Source organism: Triturus cristatus, chromosome 5_2 (genome assembly GCF_964204655.1).
Source record: "Triturus cristatus chromosome 5_2, aTriCri1.1, whole genome shotgun sequence".
Taxonomy (NCBI): domain Eukaryota; kingdom Metazoa; phylum Chordata; class Amphibia; order Caudata; family Salamandridae; genus Triturus; species Triturus cristatus.
Genome location: NC_140588.1, coordinates 1,120,714,518 through 1,120,734,358, shown reverse-complemented (window position 1 = coordinate 1,120,734,358; position 19,841 = coordinate 1,120,714,518).

Below are 19,841 nucleotides of genomic sequence, written 5' to 3'. Positions count from 1 at the left end.
TTGTGCTATACAATGAACATGAAAGTGACTTGGGCTGTGCCTGGATCTTTGATGGCGCGCCTTGTGTTCTCTGTGTGCTACGCAATGAACATGAAAGTGACGTGGGCCGTGTCTTGAAGTACCGGGTTTTTAGAACCCAGCGGTGCAGGGGAACACACCCTAAGACTTCGGATTCTTCCTGTTTCAGACCCACAGAAACACAGAGTCTTCTAGGTGAATTCAAAGAACGTCTTTATTGGCTGCAGACCAATCACAGATATCCGAGAAGTACAACACGATGTATGTTCTCAGGAGACTGCCCTCGAACCAAAAACCAGTCTTTACTTATATACACAAAATTACGCTTTGGGGGTAAAACCGCCCCTGTTTTACAAGTGGTCATTCACATATTTTAGTTTCAAAGGAACAGCAGAGTCATAATGACAATCCCACATTTCAGTTCATTAAGCATGCAGTTATTGTACCCAGCAAGGCTCAGAACCCTCATCAGATAACAGCAGACCCCAATAAAACGGGCACGTCCTGCTCGTAAAACAAGCCATAAAGTAGGAAACAGAGTCAGGTGGGAAACAGCTTAGTCAGGGATCGTGTGCGAACAGGGGCTTTATGATGGGTCGAGCCCTGATGCTAATCACATTAGGCCGCGGGAAAGGAACCGGCCGGACAGGATTGACCTCGGGCAGCGGAGTCGGCTTGCACAGGTCAGAGAGAAGTCACAGAAGGGTTACGTGTCCTTTAAGCCTAGGCATGGCCTTAGTGCGCAGCCTATGTGAGGGCAACCACAAAATGGCTACTACTGTAAAATGGAACCCATGGATACAATATGTAGTATCGTATACACGGTGAATTCACCAGTGGAACATGATGAAAACACTCATACATACCGCGTTGCTCATTTGCGGTTCGCTGATACCAAACTTGGCATGCAGGGACCATGCCACCTACACGGTACCGATTTTTACAGTACCACAGACCCTCCTTTTGCCCTTACATAGGCAAGAACTATACTAATCTGAGTCCAAGTCTACATTCATGAAGTCATGGAGATGTTGCTGTAGCATCATCCTATTGCTTAGCTCGTCCTTCGATATAGGTTTCCTTACACATGATGTAACACAGAGGCTACACGTTACAGGTGCACACTGTATACATAAACAGAACAGGAAAAGAATGGCTAAGATCATTCCAATGACTATTAAAATCTTCCATCCCCAAGCTGATATCAGTCCCCAGAACCACCCCATCAGCGACCAATCTCCTTTATCTACGTGAATGGATTCAGAAATCTTATGCAGTTTGGAAATGGCCTGGTAGACTGTCGGAGCGTTATCCGGTATGAAAATACAACAGCTTGATTGGATGACCTTGCATACCCCACCACGGTCTGCAAGTATGACGTCTAGAACCATACGGTTCTGCAACGTCATCAGGCGATCCGCTTGAAGCTCAGCTGTCAAGTTACCAAGGGCACCAGTCGTCACATTAACAGTGGTTTCAACTACACAAGTCAGTTGTCTCAGGTTCCGACTATTGACCATTGGTCCCCAAAACGGCAGGAAACCCAGGAAAAAGTCTCCCGCTTCCTGACCGGCAGTATCTTCCTTACTAACAACTCCTCTCACAACTCTTGTCTTGTGATAATCAGAGGCGGCAGTAAATGTTGGCGGTAGCAAATTCACAACATAGCATGTGCCCGAGAAATCAGGGGGCAACCATGTATATGCTCGATCATTGCAGACAAAGTATGTACCCTTGGCAGCCAAAAACGCAGGGGAAAACTGCGATGGAAAAGTGTATGTCTCAGTACAGTTACTCTTCCCTAGTTGAGCTCTTGGATTCTGACCATTACCTTGTAGGCAGAACCGACCTATGTGGGGTACGACCCAAATCGGAGATGAACTTTTGCGCTGTTTTTCACCCAAACTGATGCTATACCCAGTCGCGTTCCAACCTACATAAGCTCGCAACTCATCCTTGGGAATAGATGTATATGCATCGATATCCCTACTCATATCTGCAACTCCTTTCATCAAGGCTTTATTATTCGAGTTAGGTCTAATGGAACGCGGTGGTCGCTGGGAGTAGGTTTCGAGCGCAAAAAGAAACATGGTCTGGAATGCCCATGATGAACCATTATAGCTGAATGGCGGTACTAGATATGGGATGCCCTTATTAATGGTGTGCGGCATCAAACCACACACCCAGCAGTTCGTTGTATTCATAACTAGTTGGTGCTGGTGCAGGAGTTGATTGAACGAATTGTTTACAAATTCAGCACGTCTAGCTTGTTCGTGTTCTGGCAGAGGGTGGAAAGAGTGTTGGGAAACAGTAGGAAGAGGTGTGGGCTGTACAGTGGGTGCAAATGACACTTGGAAAGACAATAATACGCAACCTACAGAAAACATCATTATTAATTTCCTCGGTGGGCCTCTTCATCCTGAAAAACTCCATCCTCTAATCGTGCTGCTCACGGCGGATGAGTATCTTCTGCTAAGGAGTACACCTGTCAGTTCAGGGAACGCCCTAGACCAACCAGAACCGTTGACCTAACGTCTTCGGCTTGTACCCCAAAGTCTTGGCACCGCGACCCTGCAGCTGAACCCGGATGGTGGTTCGAAAAACAAAAAGTCAAAAAGTTTCTCAGATGAGAGAGCTGCACTTTTGAAAATATCAAAGGAAAATAATTTTTATTTGTCCATAGTTCTTGATCTCGAATTATACCTATTTCTGCCAGACACTGTCTGGTCTTAAAACAAGAGTTCAGGCTCTGTGGTATCCAATCGAATTGATGGCGATATAGCTTCCTGCAGAATGTCATCACTTTCTCGCTCTGTATTTGTCCCCTTTACACGTGCATCGCTAAAAGGCACAAAACGAGGCACAGTCTCAGCCTCGGAGTCAGCGATCCCCTCCTGGACCCACCGATCATACGGTAGGGGCAAAGGGATCCTCTTACAGTGTATGCCGTGTATCCAATTCTTTTTCCCTTTCACTCGAACTGCTGATCTTGTTGATAGCAGTACTAGGTAGGGGCCGATCCAACGGGGCTCATCATTCTTTGCACGTTGAAAATTTTTAACTAGCACCCACGTTCCAGGATTAATAGGGTGTCCTGGAGCTTCAGAGGCCTGGGGTAGAGTATTGTGAACCTGTTGGTGTAAGACACGCAATTTAGCCGTCAATTCATACAGGTAATCAAGCAGTACTGGATATTCGATTTCACTGAACTTTGTCGGCCTTGGCACTCCCCAGACATTGGCCGGACGGCCAAACACTATCTCATATGGACTAAGTCCCACTCGCGAATGTACAGGCATTCTTGTTGACAGGAGTGCTAAGGGCAGAGCGTCAGGCCATTTAAGGCCGGAGCTCGCCTGAATTTTGGCCAATTTTAGCTTCAAGGTGCCATTGTAGCACTCTACTAATCCAGCTGATTGGGGGTGATTTGCAGCGTGAAACTTTTGCTTAATGCCTAGTCCCTCACACACATTCTTCATCACTCGGCCCACAAATTCACTCCCGTTATCACTCCATACCATCCTTGGCATTCCGAACCTGGGAAAAAATTCTTTAACTAGGGCTTTAGCTGTGGATAAGGCAGTATTGTCTTTTAGGGGATATGCTTCTATCCATTTTGAAAAGGCACAAACAACAACCAGTACATATTTCAAATTGTTGCATCTTTCCATGTGGATGAAGTCTAGTTGTAGAACTTCAAAAGGATATGATGGAGGCGCAAAATGACCAGGTGGAGTTGGGGTTCCCCTACCAGAATTGTATTTCAGACATACCATGCAATTTTTGACTACATTCTCTGCACATTTAGGGATTCCAGCATTCTGCCATACTGGAGCCAACAACTTACAAATCCCTTTCACACTGATATGTGCCATTCCATGCGCCATCGTAACCACTGGAAGCACATATGCATCAGGTAACAACCAACGCCGGTGTTCTGACAAATCAATCCAACAACCGTTTTCATCTAATTTACCCTTTCTCTCTTTCCACATACTTAATTCTTTTTCTGTGGCTTCAGCTTGAAGGGACTTCACACTCTGTATCGTGTCTTCACACATTCCAACATCACCAACCCATCTTGCGGGGCCTGCAACATACATTCGGGTTGTCACATCTTTTGCTGTTTCTTTCGCGATTTCGTCAGCAAATGCATTACCACGCCCAACATCATCGGTAACCTTCTTGTGTGCGCTGCATTTCACAATCGCAACTTGTAATGGCAAGGTCAGTGACTCAAGAAGATCATTCACTAACTTGTGGTAAATAAAAATACCGGACTGAATTTCATTCGGAATCTTAAAATAAAGTAAATAGCTCAAAATAACAAGAGGCAGAATCCGTGGTATAAGAGGTTTCTAAATGGGCTTTATTCCATTCAAAATGGCCGACTCGAGTCGCGGCCTTCAGGTTCCGTCACCACGAGGGTTCAGGAAGTGAAGTACAATACTTTATTGACAGACATGTATTTTTATAATAAATGCATTACAATGAAACGAATGTAGAAGGCGTAACATTTGATAAGAAAAGTGACAAAACAGGTACGTAATCGAAACTAGGCGTAATAAGGAATAAAAGAAACATGATTGGTTAGAATTATCAGACATAGGTGGATCTATAAGATAATACTTGGCATAGATGCGCGCGCGGCAGCATGACGTGTAATTGACGTGCAACTAGGGGGTGAAGGGGACTTGACATTTAACTCTACATGTGGAGACGAGAAGTCTGGGGGGTCAAGTCAACCTAATCCCAAATCATATCTAACATCCTATGTTTAGAGAACTATGTTATCCACAAGGAAGAGACTCTCGGACAGAATCTATTCTATACTGACTGTGTGCGTGTACAAGCGTCTAAGTGTCTATATGAGATGCGAGGGATAGAAAACTTTCCATGGCAACAGGGCTATGAATCATTTGCAGGAGGACGGAAAGGCTGAGTCCTTGCTTGTGAGCTAAAGGAAATGTTTACCTAAATCACTAGACAGGAATGCATCGGCTGGAGAGCAAAATAGATAATTCGAAGGTGAAATACAACTTCTTGGCAGGCAGGCGAAAACTGGCCGAGGCAGGCACCGTTAGCTGCACAGGGAGTAGGACAAAGTTCATGGATACAGATGCGAGCTCAAGCTGAAGCTGTCAGAGACAGAGAGCAGGGAAAGGCTTGAGGACAGAATCGGGCCTACTTGCCTGAACTGTAAAAATGAAGTAACTTAGCCATTTAAAGTCGGTGGCCTTTTATACTTAGGAATCGAATATCCAGCCCTTTGATGGCGGATCTGACAGAGAACATATCGACGGTAGACACACATATGTTTGCGTCTTAGAAACTGGAACTGGAGGGAACATACATGTACTTGCAATATGCATATAGAACCGTTGGGGTCCAAGATAGGGGACATAACTGATCAGGAAAATCCACATTTCCACATTCCCTCCTTGTCCCCTTCTTGCCCTTCACGAGACATCAATCTTCATCATTCCATTGATTTGCTCATGGAGCATCATTTCTTCTTCCTTCTTCTTCCGGCGTTCTGAACGAGAACTTTGATATGGAATGCATGATGTGGCACACAGACCACAAATCGCTGGTCCACATTGCAGGCATAAACAACAACTGAAGAGCATAAGAAGGCCAATACCTAGGAAGGATAAAACTCTCCATCCCCAGGCTGATACCACACTCCAAAACCACCCGGACCACGTCCAAGTGCCTGGATTCTCGTGTATCTGGCTTACAATCTTATGAAGGCGTGTTATAGCTTTATATACAGATGGCGAATTTTCTGGTATGAATATGCAGCAGCTGGATCCGATGACCCTGCAAGCTCCGCCCCTATCGGCCAGGATGACGTCAAGGACAAGACGATTCTGGAGAACAACAATTCTCATCACTGACTGTTCCTCTGTCAGATTGCCTAGGGCGGCTATAGTCTCGTTTACTACAGCTTCAAGAGTCTTGGTGAGTCTGCGTATCAGCTTACTATTTGATATTGTACCTATATAGGGAAAGATACCTTTATTGAAATCTACATACTTGTCCCATGCTGTCTCAGTATAATCGACAACTGGGAGATCTCTTCGCTCTCTATTGTGTACTAAATGAACATTTCGATAATAATCAGGGGGAGCTAGGAAAACAGGTGGCAAAAGGAATGCTATGTAACAGGTACCATCCCAATCTAGAGGCAGACGCATATATGCCGTCTGACCACATATGAAGTAAGAATGGCGAGAAGCTCTAAATGAAGATTTACCTTGATCACTATATTCTACTGTAGTAACGCATTGGCTATGGCCCATATGTATGGAACCAACTTTTCTCACACATAATTCACCCTTAACTGGAAATACTGACATAGTGGGCAGAATTAGTTCAACTTCGGATTTGACATTCAAAATCATAAGATTAGGCGTAAAATTACCTAATTTATACACTTCATTTTCTAAATCAGTTCCTGTTCTACTGGGGTGACCCTCCTTATTAGGGTGACAGACTTTGAATAAAACTAGATTCAGATTTCCCCATATCCAATGTTGTTGATAAACTGCTGTGTCTGGGTCTATGGAATTTAATAAACTAAACCATGCTCCACAGGAGCCATTGTGTGTGAATGGATGTGGAAAGAAAGGCAGAACTCCTTTGTTATTCTGATAGGGAGGAAGTCGGCCACATACCCAACAATTGGTCGCATTACTAGTCTGATGGGAATGATGTAACATACTAATGAAGGTGTTATTGCGCAGCGCAAGTCTATAGGACAACTCATGTGGCGGAAGGTCACTAAAAGAATGTTCTGCAGCAACATTATAAACATGTCTAGAGATAGGATGATATATGTGCAAAATCACACTCGTAATAATTACTAAAACACTTAATAAAAACAAAATTAATAATGTCCTCATACAGTAGCTACGCAGTGATTTACAATACGCCTGTCGTTTCAACATTTCTCGGGTATTTTCTCTACTCAGGTCCAAGGGATACATGTCGGAGACAATTCAACCGCTTCACCTTGGAGAGGACTTAAACAATCAAATTGCTCGACTGTTTGGGCCTAAGCTTTAATTTATAGCACTGAGAGTCATTCTGTTCAACAAAAGGAAGTTTTGAATCAGTCTGTGAGGGAGTGCAGGGCACAGTGTCTATATCTGAAGGTAGTCCATGAAATTTTTTTATGTGACTTGAATGAATCCACCCTTTGCGTCCCTCGATCTTCACGGCTGTTCTTGTGGTCAACAGGACCAACTTGGGTGCTTTCCACCTGGGCTCCAGTTGATTTTTCCTGTCGAAATTTCTCACAAAGACAAGATTACCCGGAACAACGTCATGGGGTTTCGCCTCAGTGTTGTCGGGAAAGGCTGCAGCTACCTGTGAACGAGAAGATTGTAGTGCAGACATCAAGGAAGCCAAGTAATCTGTCAGCATATTACAGTCAATATCAGTTATTTTGCGTGGTATAGGCGTCCCCCACATATTCGGCGGTCTACCGAAGATCACCTCATACGGGGATAGCCCTGTTCTAGAGTGTGCTACCATTCTCATGTAAAAGAGTGCAACTGGTAATGCTACTATCCAGTCGACACCTTTCTCTCTACATATTTTGGACAGTCTGATTTTCAGTGTCTGGTTATGTCTTTCTACGAGACCTGCTGCCTCGGGGTGTCGGACACAGTGGAATTTCCACTGATAACCTAACAGAAGTGAAACATGTTTCATTAATTCGGATGAGAAAGGCTGACCGTTATCTGAATATACAACACGTGGTAAACCGTACCGTGGGAAGAATTCTCGAACTAGCTGCTTGGCAGTAGTCGGGGCAGTGTAATCTGATACGGGATACGCCTCTGTCCAACGGGAGAGAGCGCAGACAACTACGAGAACATATTTGAATCCTCGACAACGTTCCATCTGAATATAATCCATCTGGAGGACTTCAAAAGGATGGTCAGGAGGCTGAAATCCACCCTGCTCTACGGGAACACTCTTTCCTGGATTGAACTGACAACATATCATACAGGTACGAACTTTTTGTTTAGCTGCTGCTCGTAAATGTTTATTGAACCAAATGTGCTGAATGCTGTCTAGCATAGCCTTCTCTCCTAAATGTGCTGGACTGTGAACTGTAGCTATAATGGCTTGAACCATGGAATCAGGGAGAAACCATACGGATTTCTCCTTCGTCATCCATCCTTGATCTGTCTGGATCCCTCCTAGTTCAGTCCACTTCTTTATTTCTTCTGCTGTGGCATGTGTCTGTATGTCAATTACGTCAAGTGCGGGATCCTTAATTGTCATACACTGTGTTGGTGTCTGAACTATTGGCTTTGTCATGTCTAATGTGCGATTCTGAGCAGTCTGTTTAGCTGTTCTGTCAGCTAAATCATTGCCTTGAGAAATGATATCAGTAACCTTCGTGTGTGCTTTACATTTCATAATCGATATAGCAGTGGGTAAATGTATTGCGTCTAACAAAGCATGAATGAGGGGTCCGTGCTGAATGTGGGCACCATGGGAGGTTAAATAACCTCTCTCTCGCCACAGCACGCCGAAGTCGTGTACAACTCCGAATGCATAACGTGAGTCAGTGTATACATTAACTTTCTTATTTGTGGCTTGAATACAGGCTTGCGTTAGGGCAATAAGTTCTGCTGCTTGGGCTGACAAAGTATCTATACAATTTGTCTCAATAACTTCAGTGTCTGTTGTGACTGCATACGCGGCCACTAAATCTCCTGTACTTGTTCTCATGCACGATCCGTCTACATACAACGTCAGGTCTGGATCTAACAATGGAACGTCTGTCAAGTCTTGTCTAGGTTTCGTCTTTATTTCAATGATTTCAACACAATCATGAGCTAGTGGGTCTGTTCCAATTACAGGTAATAGTGTAGCAGGATTCAATGTATTACATCGTCGGATCTCTATGTGTGGTTGAAACAATGTCAGTTCATAACCGGTAAGTCTTGCTATGGTCAAGTGTTGTGTTTGTGTTCGGTTCACAAGAACCTCTACTGCATGTGGTACTTGTACTGTCAATGGGTGTCCTAATACTATGGCATCGCTTTGTCTGATTGCTAAAGCTGTCGCTGCCACTGATTTCAGACATGCAGGCAAAGCCTGAGCTACGGGATCTAATGTACTGGAAAAATAAGCACATGGCTTGCGTGATCCTGCTTGATCCTGAGTGAGTACTGACAAGGCAGTACCTTCGCGTTCTGTAACAAAGAGTGTAAAATGTTTGCTATAACATGGTGTTGCTAAAACAGGTGCTTGACATAAAGCTTCCTTTAGGCTTTCAAAAGCTTGTGTATGTTCCTGAGTCCAAGGGAGAACAGTCGATGTGGCTGCCTCCTGTGTGGTTAGCTGAATGAGTGGTTTTGCTAGAAATGCGTACTGAGGGATCCACTGCCTACAATATGAAGTGAGGCCTATGAAAGCTCGCACCTCCTTTTGTGTCTGGGGTATTGACATGTTAGCAATTAACTGGATGCGGTCTGGTGTAAGCTGCCTTCCCTCCTTGGACAGCGAGTGACCAAGATAAATAACTCGCTGGACACAGAATTGCAGCTTAGAAGGAGACACCTTGTGCCCCTTGTCGGCTAGAAAATGTAAAACTGTCAGAGAAGCCTTTTCACATTCTGGCTCGCTTCTTGCGGTGATCAGCAGATCATCGACATATTGAAGCAGTGCAGTATTGACTGGCATGTGGATACTGTCAAGTTCTCGTTTCAGTGCTTGGCTGTAGATGCTGGGGCTTTCTGTGAATCCTTGGGGAGCGCGTGAGAATTTAAAACTGCGCCCATTTAAACTGAATCCGAACAAGTATTGGCTTTCCGGATCTATTGGGACGCTGAAAAAGGCATTCTTGAGATCAATTACAGTAAAGAATGTTGCTTCGGAATCAATTGCTGTCAATAATGATGATATATCAGGAACCACAGGAAATTGTGGTACAATGCACTTGTTTAGTTCACGCAAATCAATAACCAATCGGTATACTGGCGGAGCAGTAGGGTCAGTTCGTTTAAGAATCGGAATTATCGGCGAATTACATATATTGGAGTCTGTTTCTATAACTACTCCCTGGGCAATTAGCTCATCAATGATTTTCAGCAAAGCCACTACAGCATCATGCGGTAACTTGTATTGTCGCATTCGTGGTAGTACCACTCCTGCTTTCAATGTAACTCGATATGGTGTAATATTCATGCAGCCAACATCCGTAGGGCCTTGTGCCCATAGATGTACTGGTAAAGTCTGTAGTCGGGGATCCATGTCTCTAGACACATAGTGACCTTTAAAATCACGTAAAAACAACCTTACTCCTTCCGGAGAACAACATATTATGGCTCCTAGTGCTTTCAGAGTTTTAATTCCTAACAGATTTTCTGGACATGATTTAGTAAGCAATAAATCTGTAGTTCGTGTCAAAGGTCCTATCGTAAGTGGTAGAGGCTGTGATACTTCATTAACAATAGGTTTTCCTGAAAAACCAAGGGAAACATTTTGAGAGCCTGAGAGGGGTGCCCCTGGAACTTCACTACGTTTTATAGTTGTTCGACTTGCCCCTGTATCGAGTAAGAATTTTCTATCTTGACCTAATAATTCACTATGTACATAAGGTCCTTCTTGATCTACAGGAATCTCGATAAGCGGTAAGTCAACTTCCCTCTCTAGGCTTGTTCATGCGTAACGCTGATACTCAGGATATTCATACTGTGCAGTCTGATACATTTGTCGTGTTGTGGTTTGTGTGGCTGTAGCAGGCAACGGTGGTGCAGCTGGCACAAACTGTATGGGTTGCTGTGAGGCTGGCATTGCCTGTTGCTGAACTGGCATGGACTGTCCATGCTGCATAGCTCCTTGTTCATTCTGATCTTGTCTAACTAATCGTGGTCTCTCTTTTGCAATACCTGTAGCTATATTACGTTTCAGGACTGGACAATCATGTACATAATGGCCTAGTTGTTTACAGTAATTGCAGGTTCCTTTTACAGGAACTGCAGAATCACCAGAATGTGTCACACCCTTTTTGTGACCATCTGCTGGTACTGTCTGAGAAACTAGCATTTTCATTTTTGTATCCTTCATGCGTCTATGCTCGTGTTCTTGTTCATCCCTTATTCTATTGTGATGATACTGTAACATTTGTAGCATTTGCGACGGAGTGTTACTTTGCCAGGTACTCTCGAATTTCAATATTCTATTCTTCACTGGAGGCAATGCATTTTCCACTAATTTTGTCACAAATAAATGTGGATATGAGTCACTACTTGCTTTTATACCACTATTTATACCAAAACATTTTTCAAATCGAGCATAATAATCACTTGTGTCTTCATCTTGCTTTTGTTTGCAGGCTGTGATTGCACCCCAATCTTCCTTTTTTGTAGTTAATAAACGTGGCAGTACCTGTACTAGTAAACCTGGTAACAATTTAACTTTATCCCCGAGCCCTGAACCTGCAGTTCGGCCCCTTTCTTCCTCTGCTAATGCTGTCCAGTCTATCTTTTGGTCTCCTACTTCCCACTCTTTTTCTTTCAGTTTTTCATAAATGCCAGCAGGCAAAAGCACCTTTAATATCGTCATAATATCAGGAAAGGTGTACTCTCCCATCAGTAACATGTCTTTAATTTCTCGGTGGAAACCCGCTGGGTCTTTATCATGACTAGGTACTACTTTCTTCATTTCTAATAATTCCATTTTTGATATGGGTGTGTAAACAAATACACGGTGAAACTCATTGTCTTCGCCTTTTATTGGGTGCACTTCTCGTAAAGGATTTTGTCTATCCATATAGTACGGCGCTCTTTCTCTGCGGGGCAGGGAGAGAGAATCTGGACTTACAAAAAGGACATACTGTTTACGTGACACTAATATCTCTTTAATTAGCTTGTTACTAGAACCTCTCCATCTGTTCATGAGTAGTTCCGTTAATATATCAGGTAAAGGACCGGGGTCAGCATGTTGGCTCTTATATAATATGAGGAGTTGCTGAATCATATAGATTCCAGCTAAGCGTTGTTCATCTGTACTGAGATTAAAAAACGTGTGTGCTACGGTCTCATCACCGTATTTTTCAGGACTGTCAATCCAGTGAACGGCTGATCTGGCTAATTCTTGCTCATCCATGGAATCGAGGAGGTGGTAACCCCTTCGTTCTCGTAGTATCTTATCTGCGGCTTGAAACGAATGTTCAGGAGACTTCAGATTTATTACAGGCGTCGGATACGTTCTGCTATTATTTGGACATACAGAGTGTATGGGATCAGAAAAACATCTAGTATTTTCACAGGATCTTCCTCTGCCTACATAGGCTACGGTCTCTGACTGTCTTGCGGAATTCCCTGATTCGGACACTTCATCTGGCTCCAACTCGTCTGTTCCCAATCTTTCTTCATGAATACGCTCTATTTCTTTACGTATTTTTCGGCACATGGCTATTATACAATTTTGCTTATCGTGTCTCCCTTCTGATATATTCTGACTCCATCTTGTAAGAGTAAGCATTGCATTCGGGTCTACCCCCGGACGATCTTGATTTCTGATTACACAGTTTATGAGGAAACGTAACAGTTCCCCCTGTATCTCTACTTTCTGGAATTCCATAGCTCTGTTAATACATCCTGGATCTCGTCCTGTTTGAACAAAATGGTATATGTTATCTAGATGCGTAATCATCCCTGGTAACCTCGCTAAATACTCTGCGGCTCGCCTGATACGTAATGATGCCAGGACCATTTCGTCCTCTTTACCAACCACTGGGTCATATCTACAATTTACAAGGAGTTCCTTAAGCGTACGTTCACTTACGAATTTAGGTGTACGTGAATGTGCTGACTCTTGAAAAACAAGTTTATTTATTCTAGGTGGTGTGAAGGTATTGCTAGCCCCTCCCGTGGCCCCATCTGGGGCGTCGGGTGTGAATGAGTTCGTTGAACGTGACACAGCAACTATGGGTGTCGATACCCCTGTAGAGTCGACCGCGGAGACAGATGCGGAAACAGATGTGCTTGCCGAAGCTTGTGTCGGGACTTGCTGTTGCACGGGGACAGATACCTGATCCTGACGTTGAACCCCTCCGCCAGACGGTCTATGTGGTGTGGCGTTAGCATACTCGGGAGCTTCATCGTCTAGATATGAGGAAAGAAAAACATCTTCTGCGGTTCTGGGATGCCCCTTTGGATGTACCTTAATTGGAAATAATGGGGGTGGCAAGTCTTTTGGCATCTCTGTAACAGCCTTAGGTAGTCCTTCGACTAGAAGGGGATACATACCATTCATAAGAGCATTTCTTTGTCTATTTACTTGTTCTGATTTCACTCGGATACCTTCCTCAATTAATAGATTTTCTTGAACTTTATTTGAACTTTCTTTACTCCTCTCTTCTTGTCTACGTGCTTTTTCTGTACGTCTATGAGATTCTTTACGCCATAACTCAACAGCGTCTTTCTGTGACTGTCTGACCTTTCTTTTCCATAACTCTTCCTCCACTTTCATGATGCACTCTGCATCCCAGGTTCCCGCTGCGGGCCACCTTTGACTTTCCGGTAATCCCTTGGTATAATCTACCCATAGATCAAGAAACAATATGGCATCTAAGCCATGCTTATGGTACATAAAATGCCCTGGAGTGTCCCTAGGAGGAATAGGAACTGCTTCTTCAAGCACCCCTTTTCTGGTACTAATCTGTCTTAACTTCGAGAAGAGCGGCATATTGACAACTGATCTGATACTTACTCTTGAATTCACTTAATACGAAAAACACAATAAATGAACAGTGAACAATGAACAGTCATTCATACTACAATATTTTGAACACTTTAAACATTAAACATTAAACATTGTAACAATGATCGACAATGATGACAGTCTGCCTAACTAATCACCACGCTGAATTCTTGACAATAACTGAATACTTCGGAATACTTGATATACTGCTAAACAGTACATATACACTGCTAAACAGTGCAGACCGGATTTGTGTACCCAAATCCGTCTTGACCGGCACAACCTATGTGCGCGTCAACACGCCTCCCCGGCGATGGTACTCACCGAGTAGCTCCTTGAAACGGAAGGCCTTAGAGAATGGACAGGACTCGATAACTGCGGACAGCGGACCCTCTGGACATCGGGATTTCGGAAAACCTGGTGGGCCTCTGTATACCTCGGATCTTGCTCTCTCAGCTAGGCTCGGGTCGGGATACTTCGCACTTCTCACCGCCTCGTCTGGGTTGATCGCAGCCTCAGTCGCCCCCGCTTGACCGGAGGGAGCTTACAGGAAATCCTGCTGGTACGCGTTTATGGTCCGTCCAGCTGTGGCAGGAGACCGGGCCTGCAACGCACCGCCGGCGCGTGAGATGAGAAAGTGTCCCTATTCGGGCGCCATTTTGTGGTAAATAAAAATACCGGACTGAATTTCATTCGGAATCTTAAAATAAAGTAAATAGCTCAAAATAACAAGAGGCAGAATCCGTGGTATAAGAGGTTTCTAAATGGGCTTTATTCCATTCAAAATGGCCGACTCGAGTCGCGGCCTTCAGGTTCCGTCACCACGAGGGTTCAGGAAGTGAAGTACAATACTTTATTGACAGACATGTATTTTTATAATAAATGCATTACAATGAAACGAATGTAGAAGGCGTAACATTTGATAAGAAAAGTGACAAAACAGGTACGTAATCGAAACTAGGCGTAATAAGGAATAAAAGAAACATGATTGGTTAGAATTATCAGACATAGGTGGATCTATAAGATAATACTTGGCATAGATGCGCGCGCGGCAGCATGACGTGTAATTGACGTGCAACTAGGGGGTGAAGGGGACTTGACATTTAACTCTACATGTGGAGACGAGAAGTCTGGGGGGTCAAGTCAACCTAATCCCAAATCATATCTAACATCCTATGTTTAGAGAACTATGTTATCCACAAGGAAGAGACTCTCGGACAGAATCTATTCTATACTGACTGTGTGCGTGTACAAGCGTCTAAGTGTCTATATGAGATGCGAGGGATAGAAAACTTTCCATGGCAACAGGGCTATGAATCATTTGCAGGAGGACGGAAAGGCTGAGTCCTTGCTTGTGAGCTAAAGGAAATGTTTACCTAAATCACTAGACAGGAATGCATCGGCTGGAGAGCAAAATAGATAATTCGAAGGTGAAATACAACTTCTTGGCAGGCAGGCGAAAACTGGCCGAGGCAGGCACCGTTAGCTGCACAGGGAGTAGGACAAAGTTCATGGATACAGATGCGAGCTCAAGCTGAAGCTGTCAGAGACAGAGAGCAGGGAAAGGCTTGAGGACAGAATCGGGCCTACTTGCCTGAACTGTAAAAATGAAGTAACTTAGCCATTTAAAGTCGGTGGCCTTTTATACTTAGGAATCGAATATCCAGCCCTTTGATGGCGGATCTGACAGAGAACATATCGACGGTAGACACACATATGTTTGCGTCTTAGAAACTGGAACTGGAGGGAACATACATGTACTTGCAATATGCATATAGAACCGTTGGGGTCCAAGATAGGGGACATAACTGATCAGGAAAATCCACATTTCCACAAACTCACCATTCTGAATCTTAGCTCCATGCGAAGTCAGGAACCCACGTTCTTTCCACAAACGCCCAAAACTATGGGCCACACTAAAAGCGTACTGACTGTCCGTTCACTTTCATTCCTTTCGACAACACGCATGCTCTTGTGAGTGCAATTAGTTCTGCTGCTTGAGCCGAATTATGTGGTATGCGTGCAGTTTCAACAATCGTGTGCAGAGTCGTGACAGCATACGCAGCAGTCGTATCACCATTCGGAAGCTTGAAGCATGAACCATCCACCCATAAGGTACCATCACATTCAACCAGGGAAGTATCTTTAAGATCCACTCTCCCTTTTGTTTCTTCTTCTGTTCTGAACAGACAATCATGCTGTTCAACCTCATCTGAGTCTGCTGAAATTGGCAATAATGTGGCTGGATTCAACGTATTGCACCTCTTTATGTGCACATGACTCGCTAGCAGCGTCAACTCGTAACTTGACAATCGAGCATTAGTTAAATGCTGTGTCTTGGTCCTATTTAACAATGTGTCCACTGCATGAGGAACCATTACGATCAATGTGTTATTCATCACTAGTCCAGCAGACTGTCGAATAGACACAGCTGCTGCCGCTGTAGCTCTTAAACAACTTGGCAATGCCCTCGCTACAGGGTCCAAAGTCGATGAAAAATACGCGCATGGACGCGGTCTGTCTCCAAAAGGCTGTGTCAGTACTGACAATGCACAACCGTCTCTTTCATAAACATACAGGGTAAAAGGCTTACTATAGTCAGGGGTACCCAACACAGGAGCTGAACATAATGCCTCTCGTAATTCCACAAAACTTTTCTGACACTCTTCAGACCATGGGACAAGATTTGGTATATCTTTATATGTTAATGCTAGCAATGGTTTTGCCAATAAAGAAAAACTCGGGATCCAGTGCCTACAATATGAAGTGATGCCCAGGAAAGCACGCACTTCTCTCTTTGTCTTTGGCACGCTTAATTGTGCAATGGCTTGGATTCTTTCTTGGGTCAGCTTCCTTCCCTCCTTCAAGAAGAGATGACCTAAATAGGTCACCTCTTGTCGACAATATTGCAGCTTAGAGAGAGACACTTTGTGATGGAAGGTAGACAAATGACGCAACAATGATGATGTAGCTTGTTTACAAATCTCCTCAGTATCTGCGGCGATTAGTAAATCGTCAACATACTGGATAAGGGTAGCACCTTTAGGTAAAACAAGGGCATCAAGCTGTGCTTTTAAAGCCTGACTGTATATTGATGGGCTTTCACAGTAGCCCTGTGGAGCACGTTTAAAACGGAAGCTTCGACCTCCTGAACAAAAGTCAAAAATATCTCTGCTCTCCTCTGCAATCGGGATACTGAAGAAAGCATTCTTCAAATCAATTACTGAGAACCAAGCAGCGGAAGCTGGGATCATAGTCAACAAGGCGGTTATATCAGGGACCACTGGAAACTGCGGCACAACAACCTTATTGACCTCTCTAAGATCGATCACAAATCTGTAAACAGGAGGCGGCGAAGGGTCAGTACGTTTCAAAACAGGCAGAACCGGACTATTGCAAATGTTGCCTCTTGTCTCTTCAATGACATCCTTCTCAATTAAATCATAGATAATTGCTAACAACGCTTTTTCACCTTCCTTAGAGATCTTGTACTGGGGAATGCGGGGCAATTTAACATTGGCTTTTAAAGTGACAACGTAAGGCAGTATTTCCAAAAGGCCCACATCATTAGGGCCAGTGGCCCAAAGGGCATCAGGAAGAGACGACAATTCAGCTGGTAGTTCATTCTTTGACAAATACATGGGAGAAATTACTTCCTTACCCAGCGTAAGTTGTACTCCTGAGGGAGAACAATATAATGTCGCATGTAATCTCTTCAACAGGTCCAATCCTAACAAGTTTTCATTACATCCTGTCGTTAGGATGAGGGGTGCTTTCAGCTCACAAGGTCCAACAGAAAGGGCCATAGGACTTGAGATCGGGTTCCTAACCGGGGCGCCAGAAAAACCTACGGAAACATTCATTTCGCCAGACAAAGGCGCGCCAGTAAGTTTGGAGCGTATAATAGAACTCTTTGCAGCACCAGTGTCCAGCAGAAAAGGCTCTGTTATACCCGCTGTAGTCACCTTAACATACGGTCCGCTCTGGTCCACTGGCACTGAAACAACTCCCTCTCTCTGTCTACGGCTGTCCTAGTAATCATTCCCTTCCGTATTGTCATCTTCTGCATAGTAGTCATTATTATAGTACTGCGCTGTCTTGCCAGTCGCATTGGCTTGCTGATCAAAACTATTCATCGTATTTTGAGGCGGAAGAGGACGTGCGTTCTGGGGAACATTTCCACGCCCTCTACCTCTTGAGGCTTGCTGGCCACCTCTACCTCTTGTGCCATAACCATTGTACGTGCGTTGTAACAATCTGAGACAATTATTTTTAAAGTGACCCTCCTCCTTGCAATACGAACATTGATTGGGACCGATAGGGACACGTGGTTGATAATACCCATACATTTGCTGATTATTCTGAAACTGTTGGGGTTGCTGATAGATACCCTGTGGTTGCCTATAATTATTCTGACCTGCACGTGGCGGATAAGCCTGCTGTAAAAGAACCTTCGTTTTCAACTCTTTCGTTTTCTTATCTGTTCTATCCTTCTCATCTTTATCCCTATTTTCATAATACTGTGCAGTAGCCAGTATTTGTGCTGAAGAGGAAACTGCCCAAGAACTCTCCGAATCTTTTACTTTCTTACACAACTCTGGAAGCAAATTATGCACAAATTTATCGACAAATAACCGTTGGCCACCTTCTGTACTCATGTCCTGACCACTGTGGTCGATAAATGTTTCTTCAAACCTAGTGAAGAAATCGGACACTGTTTCATCTTTCTTCTGTTTGCACGCGGATAATTTATCCCAATTTACACGTATTGCGGGCATTAAAGTTTTCATATAATTAATTATTCTACCAGGGAATTCTGCTACCACGGGATCAGGCTTGGCACCACCGACCTGTCAATTTTCAATTCAATTTATTTATTATGTTTTGGCTCTCAAAAGAGGGCCACATAGAAGTTTACAATGATAAAAGCAGAAGACAAGTACATATCAAGATTATGACATTTGAGAAACATATTTAAGTACAAAAATAACATACAATGACAGATCTACAGCAGGAAGCAATGTCAAACATCTCCAGAGGCATGTTAATAAATAGCTAAAAAACCTTTAAAAAAGTTAAAAATATAGAAACAGAACATTTCATTAGGAGGCCAATAAAGTGCTTGGAGAAAGCCGTTCAAAGTGGAAATGCCCAGACGGATACAAATAGGTTTTAACCATCTGAGACGCAATATACGGAGCGCAGGGCAGGTCAATAAAACATGCATACAATCCTGGGTACTCAGTTTACATAAATTGCACATAGGAGAAGAACCGTACCATTTGGATAAAAGTAGATTTAAAGGTACTAGGTCGTAACGTAAAAGAAACCAGAATCTACGAATACCATGCGGCAAGTTCCATGTGACATAGGGTTGGGCCAACTTCATCACATAAGAATTAAGGAGAAGGTCTACATCCCTTTTTTCACAGATTAACTTCTTATCAGACTGAAAACATAGTTCCCACGAGGCCTGTTTTAATACGAGTTTTAACTGTAAGGGAGAATACAAAAACAAGGTGTTTTCATCTAATTTTAGAAGGGTTACGGCTTTTCTAAAATTCCTTACAAGTTGTGAAAACTCTTTGAAATTACCCAGTAATTCACTTCTGAGGAGAGCTCTCATCGTCCCTAGTTCAGCTCTAGCCAGGCAGGCCACCCATTTTACTAGGGCACATAGTCCCTGTACCCAACTGCTCCTGAGACCGAAATCGAGCCTACAAGCGGCCAAAGAGCACGCAGTATTCAGAGAAGATAGGGATCTTAAGAGTTTCCCCTCAATCTTATGGCAAAAGTCCCAATATTTCACCTCTATAAGTTCTATACCATACAGTATCGTTGCGGGGATTTTAGACCTGTACACCTCCAGTAAACACGAAAAGTGCCTTTTCCCCGTAGCCTGATAGAGGGAGTTTAAACCTTTGCCATGGGCGAGGGCTTTGCGTGAACTATGCTCAATATGGGGCCTCTCACTCAAGTTAGCCGTGATAATTTTCCCCAGGAAGGTATAGGAGTTAACAACCTCCAGTTTTTGGCCGCCGATATACCATCCAAAATTTACAGATCGGCACTTCTTCTTACCGGCT